This window comes from Metopolophium dirhodum, chromosome 6 (assembly GCF_019925205.1).
Source record: "Metopolophium dirhodum isolate CAU chromosome 6, ASM1992520v1, whole genome shotgun sequence".
In the NCBI taxonomy this organism is placed as follows: Eukaryota; Metazoa; Arthropoda; class Insecta; order Hemiptera; family Aphididae; genus Metopolophium; species Metopolophium dirhodum.
Genome location: NC_083565.1, coordinates 7,489,003 through 7,513,030, shown reverse-complemented (window position 1 = coordinate 7,513,030; position 24,028 = coordinate 7,489,003). Strand labels below are relative to the sequence as shown.

Sequence of the window (24,028 nt, the reverse complement as noted above, 5' to 3'; positions counted from 1 at the left end):
AAACTTGTACCTAACTCTTGGGGAAAATAATTAAGTACTTATTAGGACTAAAATCTCCTTATTGCAAATAGGGCTGCAGTCACCTGTAAATGTAAATATTAATTAATAATTATTAATCAATTGGTAATATAATATATACTATTCGAGTATAATTTGAGGTTTAACTTTAAAATAAATACATATTTACACGCGTATATCACGAATATTACAGTTGAAATAACATTTAAATAAATGCTGCAAATCTTCACGCAATTATAAAATGTGTATTTTAAATTTGTAAATAATTACGTTTTAATATTTGCATTTAATTTCATCGACATACGTTTACAAAATAAGTGATAACTACTACCTATTGCATAATGCTCACAAAGTGAATACTTAATTTAAGTAAATAGATCCAAATACCAGTAAATATGACGTACAATAAGTCAATATATATTATAGTAATTAGTATATTTAATATATACGAAATGTAACGGTATCAAAACTCAAAGGATATGTATAATTAAATTAAATTAATTGTTTTTATAAACTAACGCCAGACGCCGCTGAGCTTTATATAAACTATATTATATTATAAAACAAGGTTATACAATTTGAGCACCTTTTTATGCTCTGCAGTAATTAAACCAATATTGATGAATTTCCCTAGAAAAAAATACACACTACTGGTAAATTAATCTGAGTATAAAATACGCTGTCGGGTCCCAGAATATAATTGGTTTATTTTTAAAGCTAATAATGTTATATCCAAGTTGATACGGTTCTTTTTTTTTATGATCATAGATTCATAAAGACGTGAGATTCGTTGTGCAATGTATAATATTTTTTATATACTATATTATAGTGTATAGATATAATATTATTATGTTGTTGGAAATCATTTTTATTGGATAAAACCAACATGGTTTGATATCATTAAAACGTAAACATTTTTTTTAGCATAGCTCTGAACATATGACTTTTACCGTATCTATATGACCTATAGGCTATAACTTGTTCAATATAGTATGATATTGATCATAATATTATTTAAAAAATGTTCATACAAATATTTTATCATACGGTACCTACCTATTAAAAACACGAGAAGATTTCGTTTATAAATATCTTTAGATAATACACATAAAGCAGGTGCTACTGCGTTAGGCAGTAGGTACTTTATTATGCTTAAAAGAAAAATAAATTACCTCTCTATAGAATATTTCCATCGATAAAAATATTATTTACGATTCTTGGAAAACTTTATCTACAATGAAAAATTATAACTACCTGACTGACGAAACTGACTAAAAAAAATGTATAAATTATGTAACAATAATACATTCATTGTTTAGTTCACAAATCTAAAATAGCAAAGTTACGATAAATTAACGCCAGAGATGTAAAAAATGATATTTTTTATAGTTTTTATACCTAGATGTGATGTCCATCATATTATGATACTACACAGAATTAGTAATAAATAAGTTAAGAGAGTAAAAATTGGACTGATAAAATGACACATTATTGTGTTAAATGTATTAGTGGTATATTAGTATCTTATCAGTTATCACTGGAGCTGTAAGTTAAAAAGCTTTTCTTGTGTTTAATTCAACTGTATATTAAATTTAATTTGAAAGCTTCAAATAATGATAACATTTTATTTTAAATTTCTACATCATACCTATGAATTATGATAAGCCTGGGCATAAATGAGTTAAAAAGTTAAATTTAAGTTAGTTTTAACTTTTTAACTTTACTTTTTAAGAATTAATTTTCATTAACTTAATTTTTAACTCAACTGATTTTTGTTGATATTAATTTAATAAATAACGAGTTACTTTCAATAAAATTCAAGTTACGATGATTTATAAATAATTAAATAATAGGTACAATTATTATTGATGATACATGTGGCATAAACATTTACTCTCTATTATTTTGAACCATATTACTGGATATTTATAAATTAAAAAATAAATAAATAAATGACTTAACTCAAATTAATAAGTTAATTGCGTAAGTTTCCATATAACTATTAACTTAACTGAGTTATAAAATAATAGAATATAACTATTAATTATAAACTTTAAAAAATATTTTCTATCAACTTACTTTAACTCAATTAAAAACTATTATTTACTTTCCCAGGCTTGATAATAACAAACTAAATTCATATTACCATTAATGTAACAAAAAAATATATATGAAGCAACCATTGAATCTCCATAAGAGGAGTTAAAAGTTGTGCCACTTCAGCACTCAGCATAATATTATAATCGAATAAAAATTGTTTCGACTGTCTACTGTCACGTAAATTTCATAGTCTTATTTTAAAAAATCTTTGAAAAATTACTTGTGATAAATCAAGATAATATACTTGAGTGAGAATTATGAATTCAAAATGATTTTATACTATTTTATACCACTCTTTCTTCAATGATGTATCATTATTATTAATTTTACAGAATTTAAAATAATAAATACGATTAAAAAATAAATAATTGTCTTGCCACGCTCAGTGTCAAAAAGAAAAAAAAAACTTGACATTGTAATATTTTTTATTATTTTACGTATGTTTGAAAAATGTTAAAGCATAATTTAGTGGTTTTTTATTTATTTATTGATTATCCATAGTAAATAAATATTACCAATGAAAGTAAAATATTGGATTTTCATGACGATAAAAACCGTTATACATAGTGTAATAGTGTATATACTATATAGCTTTATTGACCGAAATTTCTTTGGCCTTTAGGTCATCGATATTGTATAGCACAATACTTAATAGTAGCATGGAACATATTTACGTGATGGCTAGCAAGGTTTAAATTTATTAATATTATTTTTTTTTCGATTTTACAAAATATGATAATTCGACAAATACAAAACAATACATTCATGATTCCACTACAATAGATAAATGTTTATAATTTATTTAAATAATTACTTTTTGCATTTTGAATATTTAAATATTTTATACTATTGTTTTGAATTCCTAGTGGATTGGCGAATGGATTGGCTTTACAATGGTGTGTGTTTTGATTTTTTTGTTTTTGTTTGTGTCTGACGTTACTATTAAGCTAAAGCGCTCATTACTCAAATCGCTTTAATCTTCAACTTTGAAAGTGTTTTTTTTGTGGTAAATTGGATCTATAGTTAGTATACTTCGAGGATCTAAAAGTGAGGGGAAAACGGATAATATCTACGCAAATTTAATTTTTGAACGAATCAATTTCGTTTATTGATGTATTTAAAAATTAAAAAAATATAATTAAAGGTTCATGAATTTAAATATTTATATTGGTATTTTTTTGAGTCATTTTCTAGTGCTGTTTAAATTTCCATACCTATATATAATTTTTTTTTAGTACATGTTTGCATGCATATATAACCTTTATAAACGCATATTAATTCCGTCTTTAATTATCATATTTTTATTATTAACGTTTGAAGTAAGAATTTTCAATTTTGACAAAATTCGTCAAGAAACGAAACAATATACAAATTAATTTGTTGCTTAAAATGTATTAAATTTTAAATTTTAATTGCTATGGCTTCGAAATATAATACAAAGTTATAATATTAAAAGGCTTCTCATAAGGTATTTTAACAGCATCCTAAAAATCACAAAATACATAAGCAATATTATTTTTTGCACACATTTTAAATTTAAACATTGACGAAATAGGGTATTTCAACGAATAATAATGATATAAGTTATTTTATTCTAATTAAAAAAATATATTTTTTTTTTATTAGGGTTAAGGCTTCGACTACTAGGTCATTAGCCTGTGGTACTGTAGGGGAGGGTACTGTAGATTTGTTTACACGTGTGTGTTTGTTTTGTCAGAATTTTTGATTTGGGCACCCGTAGGTATCTGCCATGCTCGGGTGGGGGATGGCGGCACTTGTTCTCCGGGCACCGTGACTTGCCCGAAGAAAATTACCGCCCGCGACCGAGGTATCGAACCAGCGCCGGTGTGCGTCGCAACCGACGCCTTAGTCCGCTCGGCCACTCTGTCCCCCTAAAAAAATATTGTTCATGGAAACTTGAAACTTTTTATCATTACGTATATTATATATCAATATTTTCGACATTTTCCAAATATTAAGATTAATTATAAGTTATTAATATTGTGATGAATCTTTTACGGTGGTTTGCATTGTTCTACATCTGTATTGACTTGTAACTTAATAATAATATAATATAGAGAAATATTAAATAATATTATAATCATCATTCTATATTATATTTTGCTCTAAATAAAAATTAGTTCAAATTGCCGTATTATTAAAATAATAATAAATTACTAACAACAATATAAATTTAACATGGTATAATATTCTTAGAAACTATAGACCTCTCCATCTCCGATCAGAATCGGTTTTGATCGTATACAATGACTAGTCATTGAATTCAAATTTAAATCAATCATCACAGTGATTAACTTAATGACACCTATACAGAAGAGCGACTTCCCTGTTTTTTTTTTAGTACCTATTATATTAATAACATTATATCAGTCAAATTAAATGAATGTCGAATTTTCTATTAAGAGTTTTATCTAAATATAACTTTAGGCTTTCCCCGATTAGTTTATAAAAAAATAATAACTATAAGAAATCATAAATAATCCAATACAAATTATAATTGGCTACCTATTTGTATACGAGTTTTGATTAATATGAGCAGAAAAATACACATATAATAATTAATAAAATGAATGTGCTTGGTGAATGTATCTGACCTCAGTGTAAACATCAGATAAATAACTTTCAAACAATATTATCCATATTGCTTAATAGATCCGTACAATCATAAAGTATTTATCTGTTTGGTAATTATATATCAATAAATTAACGGTGTTAGATCAGGGGCTTAATTTCACTGGGAAGGTGACAAAGGCCTATTCAAAACTTTACCATAGACGTTTCTAAGATTTATCGCTTTAAAGTGAGCTGTGAATAGATTCGCTTCACCCCTTGTAATAACTATATAATACTCACTAGTGTAGTTCTTTACAAAATTCCGATACTACTCTTACGAGTTAAGGGCACTAAACTCAACACACTAATTACCAAATCGATAATATAATGAAAGTAAATTAAGTAAGGTGCTGTGTCGTTAGGGTAGAGTTTCTGGAGGAGCGAAAAATACCACCTTCAGTACTTTCCGGATCCACCCATTTTAATTACAGATATTATATTATATAGGTTCAATATTATGGGGTTTAAAAATGAAACTTATAACTATATTATACATTTATACTAATCCAAGAACTGCAATACGCAGTTTATATTTTATAAACTTCGATCACTTATTATTTTGATATTTACGTCTTGGCTGTATATTTGTCTAACATTGTTAAAACATTGAAATTTTATGAGAAACCTATAACTACTATTAACCAGTTGTACAACTATTGCCAGTTATAAGAGGACGTCACAGTGACATCTGTTGTCTCTGTCTTACAAGTGCGTAACATACCAAATTTTACGCTCAGCAGATCATGTTTATCTCCGTTAGCTTAAAAACTATAGTGAATCTCCTCTTATAAATTCTAAAAGTAAGAACATTATCTAGACAATGACCTAGGATGTTTATTGTATTTTGATTTTGAAGCGAGTTATGAGTAATTTAAGATGTATTAACCATTTACAATTTTAAAATACCCATAACCCGCTGCAAAATTAAAATATAATAAAAAAAACCTCCATGTTATTGCCTGGATAATATTCTTACCTTTAAATTGTATAAGAGGTCAATTTACTCTAATTTTTAAACTAACGGAGATCAACGTGATCTGCTGAGCGTAAAATGTAACATGTACGCACTTGTAAGACGGCGACAACAAATGTCACTGTAACGTCTTAATGCATTGTAATAATTTAGTACATTTTTAATATTTAGAGAAATCGAATTTTGTCAATTCGACCTAATGACAAGGTTACGTGGCGTGATTTATTTTATATACGTCTTGTTGCTAGTTTTTATTTTAGGAATGAAAATTACATTTTAACCAAATCGGGTGACATAACTTTACGGTAACTTTTAATTAAGAGTTTAAGAAATACAACGAGAATTGAGTACGGGTGTTGAGCACTCGTCTTATATCGCTATACAGCTTAGTGTTTGCTGCTCGTTTGAATGGAATGATAAATAAATTTGTTCCAAGAATAACTCTGAACAGCTCTGTCTACTATTATTTAACAATTGGAAGTTAATATAATATTATGAGTAACCTTAGTCTGGTATCTAAACTACATAATATTCATAACATCGCGGTATTTCAATTGAAAATAATTTCCGTTACTCAACAATTAAAGATTTTAAAAATGTAGTCTTACCTTCTTCAATTTTCATTTTTACAATTTTTAACATATACCTAATGATTAACTCAATACTTACTGTTATGGAAATACAAATTGAAAGTCGTCTACCTATAGCAATAAAACCGAAAGAAATTATAAGATTTAAAAAATATATATTCAGCCGAAAAATATACATTAAGTCAAAAGCGTTACGAATATATTTATTTAAGATCATTATTATACATTTTGTTAAAAAAAATATCCAAAATTGGAATACTGGTTTGCATTATCTATATGTTTCTCCATTGTTTATTCATAGTCGTTTGATTGTTCAAATGTATATACTATTTATCTGATAAAAATATTTATCATTTTACTACAACCATGAACCATATTATGTTTAATCAAATAATAATTCAAAACCAATGATATAATTAGCTTGGCTCCATTACTACATTTCATTATGATTTATATTAGTTTTTAGTTTTTACCATTTATCTTAAAATAGTGTAGGTATATTATAATATTATAGATTTTAAAAGGAATTAGTAATAACTAAACTATATTATATAACCCAGAAGAAACAATTATAGCAAAAGTAAAATTGATCGTATTTAAAACAAAGGATGTAAATGGTTGTTATTGTTAGGACCAATTTATATTTAAGACCATCTCCTGCATGATGAATCATTAGCCGTATTTGTAGTTTTATTGTTTTAATACATGATTTGCATTCCATACGCACAAACACTGTTCAGAACTCACGTACGCATTTTAGTAAAACGACGTGTCCGAAATCAATTTTTAAAAACTATTATTCCGCAACCATTAAACTATCTCCTAAAAGATCACAACTAATAAAAGTTGTTACAAATAAAATGTAACATGCTAAAATATTGCTGTGAATAACGTTTACTTTCCAGTAGCTTACAATTAATTTTAGAAACATAATTTTTCCCCAATCGGTCATATCCATTCCGACTTATTTTATTGTTTGCAATATTTATAACAAAATATGATGATTGTACACATATATTGACAACATATAACAACAATATACTAAGTATATCTTGAAAATAAAAACTTTAATTTATGTACAATACTTACTGTGTGATTTATTGGTTTAAACTAAATTAAGCTAGATTAATGTATAACTCAGAGGATGTTTCTTATTCTTATAATAACACTATCTCATATATACTAAGCAGATATACATATTATACCTACTATCATGGCTAAATGTGTCACAGTTAAAGAAGTGCCCAAAATCCCTATAACATCCGGTATCGTATATTATAAACATTAATTATTCTATTGTTTTTAAACAAGGATAGGTAGGTTTTTTTGGGTAGAAGGTTAGATTAGGTTAGGTTTGATGCAATTAAAGATTGGAACTTCTTCAGGAATGGTACATAAATGGATAAATATATTATTTTTTTTAAATGATTAGAGTAATATTTAAATTTCCTTCAGTTTTTTCTAAAAACTCAGTATTACATTCTGTTTTACATTTACGAAGAACAGTATCCTGAAAGATAGATTATTTTTATTTTAATCGACGTCAAATATTTGAAATTTTTTAAGATTTACATGAGATATTGTTTATGATTTTTAAAAATTTTTTAGTAGGTAATTGATCAATACCTGTGGTGTGCTTTGAATATTTTTTCCCAATACTTTCAACAATTTATCATTGCTTTTATATTTTTAAGAAATCCACTCCAAATCGGAATCCCATTTTTTTTTCTTTAAAGCCATAAGATACAATTAAAAATAAATAATTTATTAACTAGTTCAGTTAAATGTGTCACAGTAAAAACAATTGTCAAAATCCCTAAAACCTGGTATATTTTATAGTTTTCTTAAAATTAAATTACTTTAATACAACTCTAAAATAAAAAAAACACTGATATTTACAAAAAGCTTTAACATGAATAAAAGGTTTCAGCAGACTGAATCATAAATCTCTGATTTTGAACTTAAAGAATGGTGGTAGGCTATAAACTAAACAAAAGTGTTTCCGACTTTTATTCTCAATTCGGCGGCATCCCGACGTTTTCGTGAAAATAATAAAAGAAAAAAATGAACTCATAAAATGTCTTTCAGTTTCATTTTATAAAATATATATATGTATATTGTATATATCTTTGACGGGCAAACATTCCGGCTTGTCTTTTACTTCTATTTTATTGCTGTATTTTAGCTTTATAGTTCAACGAAAAGCAACAACAAATGACACATATTGTCAACATAAATATCAAATATCAATTAACTCGGCAATGTTTGAATAAATTTGCATAGTGCAAATTTTAAACAATATTTCAAAAGGGTGCGTATGATTAAAAGTCTTTATACTCTTTAATAATGTAATGTGTTATTCATTTTGGCAATAATATATTGACAACTAAAAATTTTAAAAACAATTTCCGCTCAGTGAATTCTTTTATTGGAAACTCCATTTGCTCCTGCTCCGCTGACCTTGGTGATGTATAATATGATTATTTTAAATCTGAATGTCACAACATTTGTATATTCAATAAACGTTTCCAACATTAATATGATTGTGTTAAAAATTCGTTTGCTTGCTTATATTTGATTTGACGTTTTTTTCAGATTTTCTCGAGGCATACCGTATATTATCTGTATTTCATTATAATTCAATGGACATTTGAGATTTAGAGAAGTCATAATAAGGTGGGTATTTACTGCTACGGGAAAGTGTTAACATGAAATAAAATATTTTCAGATGAAAAATTAGAATCTGAAAATAAATACATTATTGTCTAAAATATTCTTTTCAAAATAAACCCATATATTAATGTAGTGACAATATTTTTTGAGAATTTTCATCCAATGCATTTTAAAAATTGAATAATATCTATAATATTAACGCATACACTTGCCTAAAACAAAATCTTTTTATTTACTTCAATATTATAGTACAGTGTGTAGGTACAAGCAATTAAATTCATATTATTAATACCTATATATAATATATTATATATTATTATATTATTTTTATGAAGTTGAATTTAAAAATATAATGATTTGTTCATTGTTGTCAATTATTAATCTCATCAAACATTCCAAATAATTGCAAAAGTAAATAATTCGTGACAAAAATAAAATGTTGTAGGTTCATTAAACTTTAATGACAATATCATAATAACTAGAGATTTAAACCACCAGTTACTAGTTGTGTTCAAATGTAATAGTTTGTATTTTTTTAAATAAATACAATTATTATAATTGTGTTGAACTATTAAAAAATGCAAGTCTACTGTAAGGATGGTATCTAGATGGTACAACTATAAGTAACCATAATACGCATTGAATATAATAATATTTAATATTATTATTATTAACTACGTTACATTATTATAATCAACAATTTGTATTCAGCTGACGCATTTAGTCAAACACTTCCTCTACGCTACTAAAATAACTAATACTATTCGTCAAATAAGTACAAAAGTAAGAAGTTGCTTGGTGTGTCGGAGTGGTTATTATTTTTCTGCTGTACATAATATATAAATATGTGCGACGTTCGTGAGACTTCAAGGCTTAAAGACTTAAGGAAATCGAATCGCATGCCCCGCGGAGACTCTGCGTACAAAAATGTGCAGCACGACCAATTTATTGTATAAACATCCATCAAAATTCAAAGGAAACGGAAATAGTATTTTTCAAAGTCAATATTCAGCTGGCAAGAAACATGAGAATTGTGATGCATAATTTTTATTATTCTTTAACATTTTAGCGTTTTTAAATTGCATTCTTGGAATTGTTTACTTTGGTAAATAAACTATAAAATTATACAAAATTAGACCATAACAGTTTATTCACTACAGCTGAGTATACGTATTAACATTTTTAACGGTTTTCATTTCTATCTTAAATACAATAACATTAACTACACTGAAAACGTTTTAATAGTTAATAACTACAAAATGTTTCATATAAATCATTTATCGACTAAATAATAACGACGTGTAATGATAATAATTATAGTAGGTATGTATATATTTACTTAATAAAAACAAAAATCATAAATGAAAACATAATTGTTTATGTGGCAACATAAAAGATTTTTATAAAATTAAATAAATAAACGAAGTCGTAGAGATTGAAAAGTAATCTTAAATTGACTTGTATAGGTTTACTACATTTTTTTTTTGTAGTAGGTAATATTGTGCATTAAAAGTTAGAACAGTATATACATCGCATATTTTTCAATTAGGGACCAATATTATTAAATGGGTTGGTCTTGACTCTTGATTACATAAGTATATAATGAGACTAGTATTTAGATCAAAGTATGATAGACATACACAATTAACACACGATAACGAAATTGGAAACAAAGAGCCAACAACATGCACTTCGCGTGGAGTGACATTTACAGTCAAACACGTCGACGCAGACTGCCCATCATCATACGAAAAACCAATATAGACTTGACAATACATACCTAAGTCCACATAACAACATTCTCTCAATCCTATATGAAGCTAGAAATATATAATATCTACAATGCCCAGTTATTCCGAACGACCTCGTAGCTCTTCCTCAGATATACCGGACTCGATAAACATATTTAATAACTACGATATTAAGTTATCTGCTACATTTGGCAGTATACATTCAATTAAATTGTACGTATGTTATATAGGTATATACAATTTGTGAAAAATTAATTAGTTTAATGTATTTAGAAGTCTTATAAAAATATGTTTAAACTATAATGCCTTAGCTGATGAAATAAACTGTATAATGCGATAAAAAAAAAAAAAAAATAACAAACTATAGGTAGTTACTTTATGAATACCAAAAAAAATATCTAACATAGGCGTAACGATATAATATTATAGGTACCTACCATTAGTTTTTAAAGCAGAAACACTTTAATTGAACTTTATTGCCTACCAACCGTTTTGTCATAAAGAGCTTTTATATAATATACGTCTCATATACTTTGTCAAAAGTTTTCAAATTATCGCTGTAATGTAATAAAACTGAGACATATTATTATTATTATTATTATTATTATAACACTGTTGGCGAGTGCACAACGCGTGGTTTTATTGGTGGACCACTGGTGGTGTTAAGATACGCGGTAAACAAAAGCGGCGCGTGCAGAACAACGGGATGATATTATAGCTCACCGTCTGTTCTGCACATAGTTTTCCCTTTTGACAACCAACACTAGCTGTGGCCGAATAGTATAATACAACAATAACAAAGACAAGATTGATTTCTGTGAGTTATCATGCCATCAGCCTCCGACCATAAACACATTTTATGTGTAATATTATAGTGCGCGAAGTCGCGTTTTTTTCTGTCTCGAAAACAAATATTGCATTTCGATGTCGTATTTCGTGTTATATGGTTCGAAAAAAACAGTGAGAGTTTTATAGGTCAACAAGACGGGATATCGTGATAATTATTGTAAAATGTATTTAAATAATGTAAGACGATAAAATTGTTTCCCATAGTATACGCGTCATAAACCGTGACATAATATAATACACGCGTAAATAGAAAAAAACGCGATTTTTCGGTTACCTATTTATTTATTTAAATGGCAATTCAAAATATATTATGTGTTTTGTATAACCTAATGCAAAATCGGAAATGCCTCTATACTTGTAGCTCTAGAATAAGATTAATAAAATATCGACTTTCTAATTATAATATTTACTTAATATTTAATAGCTAAATAGACGAAAAAACTGCCGATTAATAAAGTTTAATGAATATCTGTTCCTATATACTATTATACTATAGTACCTATGTCCTAAGTACAGTGGTAATTAAAAACTATATTGCTAAGACAAAACCATTTTTAACAGATAAAATTTTAACTAAAAAGCGAATATTAAAATATGTAATGTTACAAAACGATAATATTCCACTCAGAGTTAAAAAAAACAAATTGTATAATCTAATATAGAATTCGTTTATTGTTTATAACTTTTAAAGTATTGTCTTAATTTTCAGAATAATATTTCACTTCAAAATATAATAAAAAAAGGTTGACAACGAACGACAGTACCTTAGAATAACTTGACAATTATACTAACGAGAAAAAATTATAATTAATTGCGAAATACGGTTGTCGGCGCTAGCAAAATCCCTAAGAACGGCCTAACAAAATGTGCCCAGTTTTTAGAAAATTTTCGATACCTACTACAATTACATGGCCCGAGCGTAACGTGCCAACTCGATGGATATAATTACGAGCGTTTAAACGTTCGTGGCATTATTCGTCAAGACGATGCATAATATTTTATCGCGTATAATATTCACTGCGGGCGTAGATGCAATTTTTCTGACCACTCGACAGGAGATAAATCTTAGGGCGTTTTCGTTTTGAAAAAATTCCATCTACGCGATGTCCCGTGATCAACTGCAATTAGGGCAACGTGAGATCGGTCGTGACCACCCCAAAAACGTTTTCTAGTTGCGCCACTGCACAATACAATATCATATAATACTATTAGGAATAATTATTATGCAGATAATAATATAACTGCAGTGGGCATACACTGCAAACGGGCCTGCACCGATGGCGTGCGGTCGGCTGTGCAGAGTGCGGTGGCGGTGATAACATAATATAATATGACCGTTATACACCATGCAATATTATCGTCGTCGTGTAAACTATACAAAATATATACCTACGCGATATTATTATTATTAATAATAATAATAATAATAATAATTTATTTTAACAACGATTTGGTGTACGGGGACGACACTGAAAACGAAAAATTGGCCGCGGCCGGACGTGCCGGGGCAACGCGCGCGTTCAACTCCGGACGCGATCGCCGCCGGCACGGAGGCGCCGCCGACGCTGTTTAATTGATAAGGGCAGGCGGGAGGGGTTGGTGGGGCGACTCGAGAGGGTTGCGGTCATAATAATATAGGGGTGCGGTGGCGGGGGAGGGTTGGGGGTTGATCTCGAACCGAACGAGCTCGTGTGGTCGGCCCACGCGCACGCGCAACGCGACTGCGATGAAACGACGACGACGACACACACACAATACACGTCCCGTCAACGTCGTCGTCGTCATATTATTATTATTATTATTATTATTATTATTATTATTATTATATAACCATCTATGAATACACGACCGTGACGACTACGACCATCTCTCGTACAAACTTTGTGTGCGTGTGTGCTTGTATATAATGTTTTCTTCGCCACAGCCGCCGCGCGATATTGGAAAGTGTCGGGTTTTCGGACGGGTTATTAAAAATAACTGAAGGGTTGACAAATGACGACGGCGGCGGCGGCGGCGATGGTGATACGCGCTGAAGCGGCGCATCTTTATATACAGAGCGTTTACAATAATATTATTATTGCCCACGTCCTAGCAATAATATATATCATTATGTTTTGTCCGAGGACGAATATGTCGTCGGGATGCAATATGAATAGTTAGGAATCTCCGGGGTGATAGTAAGTCGTATTATTCTTTTTTTTCGCCAACGATTTATAAAATATATGGTTCGTCGATCATTTAGTTTTTTGTTAATTGCCACTTTTTCTTCTTTATGATTATAATTTGTATGTATTATATTATATGAAATAACACCAACTATATTATACTTTTCCTTTCCGACAGCTTGACAAAAACTTGGTTCCCGAAATAATAACGAGAAAAAAAAGAGTCGTTAAAGTGCAATCGGTGGAGTAATAAATTATATATATATATATATATACATGCTAATTTTGCTTTTGATAAATCAAAAAACTTCATACGAAATACATACTCGTGTGAGCGAACACAGTAGATATAATATTACACGTATACAAATATCGTGGTATTTTGCCCGAGTCAGTATGATGTAGCGAACGCGGGGTTAAAAAGGTTCACCTCATATAATATATCAATTAAGAGACGAATATAATTTTCATATATAAATTATTTTACCTCAACTGTAACCCTATGTCGTAAAATTTAGGGTGCCACCTCAGGGTGGTTATCTGACTAATCGTTGTGGTTTTATAATAATATATTGTAATCAGCAAAACTGTATGTTATCTAGGGTTCATTAAGATATCTACCTTGAACATGAACCGATTGGCTTTTCTCATCACGAGATAAATTAATTAATTTTCACTATTGTCATTTCTTTGTTCGTAATTAATACTTATAACTTAAAAGTAGATAATTTATATACCTATTATACCTACTACGAACAATAATATTCGTATAATACTGGATATATTCGTATTATATTAGCTATTTAAAATAACAATTTATAACAATATACCTAAATACAACAGAGACGACATATAAAATAATTTACAAGGCACGTTAATTTATTTTTAAAATTCATAAAAGCTTACCATAATTTAGAAAAAAAAAATAATAATGCGTTATTTGTACAATTATCAAACATGCATAATACAATGATTAATAATAATAGGTATACTTTTAACTTTTATATACTAGAAATTAGAATGTATATTTTAATGTCTCTGAAGCACCCACGACTATGATGGTACCCGTCGAAATAAAACCTTAGACATTTTTAGTTATTTTCCATAGGTTATTCGTGGTGTGCCTATATTTACACTCTATTACTTAAACGATTCACTCGCTAAATTGTTATAATAGAACTAAATAAAATGTCATATAGGTACGACAATTCCCGCCTTACTACCTTATAGAATAGTAAACATTGTATCAACGATATAATACTATTATATTGTACACTGCTAAAAAAATAACCGATCTTGAAACACTATCGCGTTAACGAATGAATAAAATATATTCAACACTGTTCGTGAAAAAATAAAATTATATCCGAGATAATCGTGGCCATTAGGTACCTACCTATATACATTAATGGGGTACCTATTTACTATTAGTGAATTGTATACAAATGCAAATAATAATATTATAGTCTGAGGGTTATTTATATACTGCTATTGAATGTTTACACAGAACGGATTCTGTAAAAGCAGTGTATACGTATTATATAGTTGGTATATGTAATAAAATCATAAGACTTCGGCGTTCTACAACCAAGAGTAAAGAAATATCTAATTTAAATATTGATATTGACAGAGATTTTCAATATTTACATATTTTTACTTGGAAAGTTGAATAGGTACTATTGAATATATATTATTATTAGATTTATTTTTTTATTATTAGATTAAGGACTCGTCTTCTAGTGTCCATTCGCCTACGATAGCTTTAAGTTCTGACAACTGTGAATAATATGCTCCTATAATTATTTTACAATTATTATTAACGCTCTATAATAAAGTATTATAATATATATGCAATTTTTTTTTATCGAATTGAATTAATTATACGGCTTAGTTATTAACATAATATAATTGCAAATTACTTCTTAAAAAAACAAAAAAATAATATTATTTATTTCAGAGGTGCCATTATTATAAGTAGGTATATATAGTAAAATATTCTTTTAAACAAACAATAAATTAATAAATTAGTTATGCATCTAACACCATCAATTACTAAAAATAATAAATGTAATTCGTCAAAAATATAATAATTATATTGTAAATTGTAATAGATAGGTACAAGAAAAATATTGTTGATTTACATATATTATTATACATGCATGTTTTAAACGCTACAAATATTTTCATTTCTAATACCAAATCAATTAAATGTTAAATTAAAAAAAAAAATCAATATTAGAGATACCAAGGGGTTAGTGTTTTATATGAAAAAATATAAAAATAACAATAACACCCTACGTGTAAAACAAAAAAAAAACACAAAGCTTTAGGTATTTACCAGTCATTACACTATTTAGTATTTTGACAATAGTATCGATGTTCATCAACAATGTGCACTAATCAATGACCTGCAATTGAATCTAAAATTATGCTTTCGGGTTGTATATTTCAACCTTCAAAACTATAAAATAACATAATGCTCAATCGCCTTTTTATTACCGAGTTTCAAAAGTCCTGAAATGTAAGGAATTAAACTACAGCGGAACCCTCGATAAGTCTAATCAAATACTGTTCCCTTGTCGAATCTAACCTAACCTAACCTAACCTTAGTAAGTCAAAAACCTCGAGAAGTCGAAAAAATATAATTTCCCTTGTATTTTGATTTATCGAGGTTCCGCTGTATATAATTATATGATCTAACGCTGCAGCAGGCACAATTTTTTAATGAGGTCAAATGTTCGATCACTTGCATTTCATTTTAATAGCCACTAGAAGTGTCTCCTATTTCTTTTCCAACCATATTCTTAGGGTTACAATATTACGATTTACTGGTTAACTGACGTTAAGCCGGGTTTCCACTATATATATACCATGTCGCGTTGAGCTGCATAATATATAATTCAACTATTGTTGTAGGTAACGTGTTAACGACATTTTTTACATAAATATCAAATATACGAAACACGACCCGACATGATAATATAGTGGAAACCCGGTTATACACTTACTGCAGTTCTATAATCGACCGCGGTACCTATACCAGTGGATTATTGTTGACCAGTGGCGTAATACAAATATACCTAGCTTATTGTATATACCTAATACCTATATATCTACATTACTGCTGCGGGAATGACACGTGCGTCATTGAGTTAAGTAGACGCCCACTGTTGGTTGAGGGTCCGATATAGTTTTTCGATGTCAGTCCAGTACGAGTGCTAGTTCAGCGTACAGAAGAAAAGTCTCAAAGAGTGATTTATTGAAAACCGGTAGCCGACGAGCCTATGCAACCACGCCGCAGCCGCCGCCGCGTTCCCTCGGATACAATTAGACTATAGTGCGAAGGAGCTCGAAATCTCCATACGTATAACATAGGACGTCCAACCTTGAACGCGCATTAATTCCAGGCGGAAAACTTCACCCTTGACAATAAATAACGATAAAATGCATCGTAAATTGGACTTGCAAAAAGTTTAGCGCCATCAACATTTTGGTCCGACGAACGGTGGATAATTTATGGACGGATTTGAACCGCGTTCTCACCCCTCTAATAAATCACTTGTCGCTGTGTGTCGGTGTGTATGTGTGTGTGTGTCTGTGTGTGTCTGTGTCTGTGTGTCTGTGTGTGGTGAAGAGCAAAAGTATTGATTTTTGATTACCCGTAACGTTATATTGACGAATTACCGTAGGCGATTAAGTTTGTGGTCTGCACAATATAACAGTGTGTTTACCAATATGTTTACACCGGATGCAAGTGTGTATGTGTACATGTACAGTGCACACACACCCACACACTTTTATAGATACGTATATTATATATTGTACACGTGTGTGTGTGTGTGTGTGTGCACGTATAGGAGGACTGGATGTTATAAATTAACAATAATAAATTCGTTGGATTATAATATTATTATTATTAAATAGATAGAGCAAACACGCGTCCATTATTGTTCGAACCACATTAACTTTTGTAATGGACAAAAAATATTCATTTCACATGTCATTCCATGGAAACTTCCATCAGTCCCGCCAGGTGGATAGAGATTATGCAAGGAAAGTGGTTGAGCTAACCCACGCAGGTGTATAAATATAATCGCGACAATTTATGGCATTAGGAAAAAAATGTTTAGAAACATAAAAAATTATCGTTTCGCTCTGTGACATGTACAAACATGCCTGGCGTAAAGTTTTGTGGAAAATCTAAACCGCTAAAAACAGCTTTTTATTTATACGTAGTAGGTAAACAAAACAAACAATAGACATTAACTTCAAATGTATGATTTTGTTTACAATTTAAGATCAAACAAATTTCACAACTTCATTGAAGATTATAAGAAGTGTTGAAAAAACTTGAATTTTAAAATATTTCTAAGAAAAAATGTTTGGAAAAATTCTGTTTTGATTGTCTTAAGACATAATATTATGATATCAATACTATTCACAAATGTTAAATAATATGAGGATTATAATATGACATTCTCAAAGGAGTACATTTATTTTTTAAATATTTATTTATTTAAGAAGTTGATGGCCCCACTGAGCAAGTTAATTTATTATATATAATATATATAGTATACATTTGTATAACCTAGGTAGGTACCTAACCTTTAACCAACCTAACCTAACCTAACCTAACCTTTAACTGTACAACTACATTTTATGTCACACAATTAAGTAGATGAAATTCGTTTCAGAAAAAAGAATATTAATATTTATTTTTCAAATATTATTTGAAATACCTAACTATTTGTATCACATATACTAACATCCATACATTTATAAGACTATTACAATTATTATAAGACACATAGAAATCAGCTGAAATTAATTAAAATTTAAAATATCGTATGTTAGCTATATTTTTAAAACATCTGTACCAGTGTCAAATTTCGAAGTATTAATAATGTTGTTAACTGAACGAAAAGGAATAAAAGGAATTCGTTAATTAATTTCTCGAAACTACAGCCCAAAAATAATTTAGTTTTTGGAAAAACAAAATATTATATAGAATATTACAGAATATTGAAAATATAGTTTATCGATTTGACAGATATCTTACACTGATAACAGGAAAAATAATTTATGGAAATAATATGTGTGTTTCTATGATATTATTACTGTTGATATTGCAGAATTTATTTTTCTTCTTTAAGATATTCTGACTACCTACTTTAAATAAGAAATTCATATTTTTAAAACATACCTACCTGTAATATGAAATGTTATGTTTTTAAGAAGTTTATACACATATTATAATATTATGACATCTTAGAATATGCATACATTAGAAAAACTTTATAAGCTTATATATCTAAATAAATTCAAAACTTTGAAATGATAAAGGTTATGACGCTTATAATAATATCACATTTCATGCGTTCACATCACACGGACTATTACTTTTTATTTTACACACTAAAAGAAATTTAAAACACACTGTTTACTGTTTCGTAATAAAATACAATGTAAATTATAATGCTATCTGACACATCTGTTTCAAATTACAATAAACCCGTAAAATAACAAAAATCACTTTAATAAAAATAGTAATTTCTTGATGAAGTATAGGTTGAATCAGTAATTATTAATATAAACTCAAAACAGAGTACACTATATAGTTGAAATTCGAACATATTACTATGTTAAAGTATGTCACTTAGTAATATTAAATGTACAAATGTAAACACCACCATTCAAACCCGCGAATAAAAGTTGCAAAAAACGGTACATTTTTTTATATGAAAAATGTAATATATTGTTTAGTGTAGACATCGATTTTATGAATTTTAATACTTTAAAATTAAAATTATAATGTTTGAATTGTTTGAACTGAAAAATACAAGTACTTAAGCATTTTTATTTTTGACAGTAGTTATCATCACTAATATACTATGTACCTAATTGTTTTTTATACCACATATTATAATGTCATACTATTCATATTCACATGATATTCACATTAAAAAAGTACTATAATAATCATACAAAGTGAAATATGAGATTTCATTTTTACATAATTAAAAATTATTGTAATGTCAATACATACAATTCGCGTTAAATCTGTATTTTGTCTTTAACTAGGTAATATAAAATAGTTGATTACATTTTTACGCTTTCGATATTAATACCGATTTTAAAAATCATCGTATTCTGTTTTTATGGGGTAATTAATGTTAAAAAATATATTATATATTCCAAACCATTTTTTTCATATTGCTTTACCCGTGTACTTTAGATGAACATTTCATACGCAAAATGAAAATCATAAACATAAATGAAAATTTGAAAATTAGTATCATCGTATAAGTTGTATGGCCGAAAATAATAAGTTGAATTAGGTAATCATAATATTTTAAAATATCCATCGTGTATATAAAGTATATTATACACAATACACTACGAATATCTAAACTCTAAAGTCATTAATATTGTTCAACTTAAATAAAATGTAAATTCTAAATACTAATTTCTCGTCGGCAATCAAGATTACAATAATAATTATTACCTACCTACCTAATCCCTTTATAAAATATCAACGACGTTCTGAGTAATGCGTGTTATTATAATCTGTAGGTTGGTTAGGTTGTACGATATACCAGGTATACTACGTGTAATACTATTGTATTAGAGCAAACTAAAAATATTATTATTATGTTGATGTATGTTAGAATTACGTTCATTTTCTAATAGCGATTTTAAAAACAATCGCGTTGTAATAATTTTCTAACTTCATTAGTCGTATTATTTAACACGGTTAACTGCGGTTTGAAAACTGAACATTATAGGGGTAAAGTAATTGTTCAACTCATTCATCATCGTTATACTGATAGATGAACGTACACCTACACGAACTTTAGGATTATTTCGTAATAACGGTCGTATACATACGTATAGGTAAAGTGTAGGTACCTATTTGAAATGTTCGTGTTTTTTTTTTTTTAAATTTAAGTAAATATTATACTATAAGCATAAATTCAGATATTATTTTGACCAACTGCAGTTTTAAAATATCAAATGTAAAGCGTAAACAAGAATAGAAATCATTAAATTAATTATATCAATGCACATTATATAAATCTACACCTAAATAGTTTAAAATATGTGTGTATTACCTATATGTCTGTCATTAATCAAATGTAGAAAACAATATATTTATTGTGATTTTAAATAAATCACTTTCACGTTCTTTTATATTATTTATTACGTCATGCTTTATGCAAAATGAATAACTATTTTTTTATTATTATTAGAATAATATTTAAAATCATCTGTAACTTAAAAAAATGTAAAATAATTAATTTTAATACGTTTTTACATATAAATAATTGTTTTCTGTTTATGATTACATCTTAAAATTATATTATTTACCATCGATATAAAAATAAAACCCATCGGACCATAGTTGATTTCCTATGATTATGTCAAATAAAAATTAATGAAACTGGTAATTGTACGAACAGACATTATTATTATTTTCAATTACACTAATTCGGATTAGCAGCACGCCTTTGCCATTACCAAAGTTGTGGTAAACTATACGAATCAAAAATAAACAACAGGTATTATATTACTTGTTGTACATTTTTCAAACATATTGTATTTTATTCATTCTATTATGACTTTACTAAAAACTTTAAATTAATAACCATTGTATTACAAATATGGCCAACTTAAACAGTGACATAACAGTAAGTTGAGTTTCCTAGCAATAAGACACGACTGAATTAATAGAATAATATTTCTCTCTAAAGAGAAACATTGTGTTATGTTACAAAAACAAAATATCCCATTCATAATAATAATAATTCAATTTTAATTTCATAACTATACATTATTTTTAAAAACTATATAAAAAAGCAAAATTGGCACGTATTTTAAACTAGGTTTTTTTATTTACATAATACATATATTGATATATTTAAATAACGTAGTAAAATTATTTTATTTTCATTTAAATAATAACAAATGTATGTTATATTATATTATTTAAATAGTTTCTATAATTGTCAATTGTTGCTATTCATTTAATACAATTAATGTTATAACACAAAATTGAAAATAGTTTTTAAACAGTTTAAATAATTCAATTTAAATTATTGCATTTTAACTGTTTTTACGAAAAAAAAAAAAACGATTCTTGTAAATATGTTTCAAATAAATTTTAAGTTGAAATGGTGACTTCTGGCAAGTTAATTAATTGGCAAGTTGAATTGAAATATATTGTTCATCTTGCCCACTACAGTTTACCAAGAAAAATATACATATTATATCTATTTTCTTTTAAAAATTACATTTTTAAATTGTTATATATAGATACAGAGTGCAACAGTAAGACCTGACAGATGAAATAACTTTTGCTCTAATCAATATTTTTAAATTTTTTTTATAAATCATTTATATTCACTTGCATTACACATATAACATAAAAAATGTATTTTTATATTTTAATACTGAAAGAAAAAAATTTAAATTTTGATTTAAAATAGACAATTTGTGAATTTGATTATAAGAACAATTTTGATGGTAAAACATTTATCTAAGTCAATTAGTTTATTTTTTAGAATTTTTTTAAATATTAATATTTTTTTGATTAAATTTGGAACGTAATAACTTTTTTCAAAATATAATATTTTAGGAATTTGCTAACATGAGATAGTTCTTAAACTATTTACTAATCATATAATTTTAACAATTTTTGGCATACATTTAAGTAGCATCATTTTTATTTTATTTTTTTGACAGGTCTTCCTGTTATACGCCCCGTATATTATACTGGGAATTACTGCAATAATATAGTTATAATAGCAATAATATTATTGTAAAATAATTTTAATTAATTTGTGTATAACATTATTTATTCGTTTTATTTAATGCATGTAGTGTTTATAGTCTATTATGATTAACTTAGAAATGTATAACACATTTAAAATGTTTGGCACGGGTAAATACGTACATTAATAATACATGTAAGTACGTTATGTAATCAAATATGTAGTATTTGAAGCAATCAAAGATTATATATATCATATAAAAAACGTCAAGTTATGTGTACAAATTCCAGTTAAATTTAATTGTAATATATCGGAAAGTGTCATTTCAAAAAGTCATTCAGATTGAAACTAGCTGTTTGTAAGATATATTTTTTCAGGCGTACTCACATTTAGTAGATTTGAGTTAAATTCCAAGGGCGATCATATATCACTATTGATTTTAATAAATTTCGAATCGAAATAGTAAAAAAAAAAAAAAATAATAACAATTACATTAATAATGATTAAACGGCATTTTTTTAAATCTTTTTTTTCCGAATTTCCATATATTATATAGCACACAAAACGCAATCACAAAAATAAATATGCGAAACCACGAAAGAATATTAAGGAGAACGATTTTCGGGTACAATCAATTGTAAAGGGGTGAAACAAAATAACTGAAAAAAAAAAACCAAAACAAAACGAAAAACCAACGAATTTTGTCAAATGCGAATTTGTAGTCGTCGACCGGTCGGTACTGTCGCGAGCGCGCTACACTACACACTGACTGCTCCTCTCGAGTACGACGTGACGCCGCCGGACAAGCTAGTAGATGCACGACGACGCTCTCCGGGCCCCAGGAAACCTTCCCCCCCAAAAAAAAATAATAATAATAATTGCCAGCCTCCACACAGCCCACCACCACACTCTGATTCACCCCGTCACCATAACCCTCATAGTATATTACTGTATCACCGCTCTCTCGATCTCTCTCATTCACTCATTCCATCTCTTGCGTATTAACATTTTTTTTTTTTTTTATTGTGTGAGAGAGAGAGAGAGGCGTTATAGGTTAGGCCGTTTAAAAGTTTCGAAAATGTGCGCGCTAACCATGATTAATCCCCATTGTTGTGTACGTACGACCTTCCAAAACGCGGGTGATAAAACCACAATACGATTATAATATTAAACTCGGTGGATATTTTGGCTTGATCGCGATCAAATCGGAAAGCGTGGGTATATCGCGTTCGGTATACCTAAATCATATAATATATAGGTACCTAAAATATTATATTTAAATAAAATATTTATATATTTACATAATATATAAATGCACGTTTCGACATCTATAATATACCAGCGTATTATTATTATTATTATTTATTATTAGTATTGTTGTTTTTGTTATTATTATATTATGCGTGCACTATGGATTTATAGTCATGATGATATAATAACGATAATATAGCAATACATGATATATATATATTATTATAAATTATAATACAGATTACGATAGACG

General features: G+C 28.0%; 1 protein-coding gene across 1 annotated transcript in view; it reads right to left on the bottom strand.

The window, feature by feature from the left end:
• Positions 1-23,288, bottom strand: part of LOC132946502 (cyclic nucleotide-gated cation channel subunit A) — a 188,840-nt gene extending 165,552 nt beyond the window's left edge. Inside the window, 1 exon segment of the mRNA XM_061016536.1 lies at positions 22,912-23,288. The gene's annotated coding sequence lies outside the window, so the exon portion shown is untranslated.
• Positions 23,289-24,028: the final 740 nt, after the last annotated feature.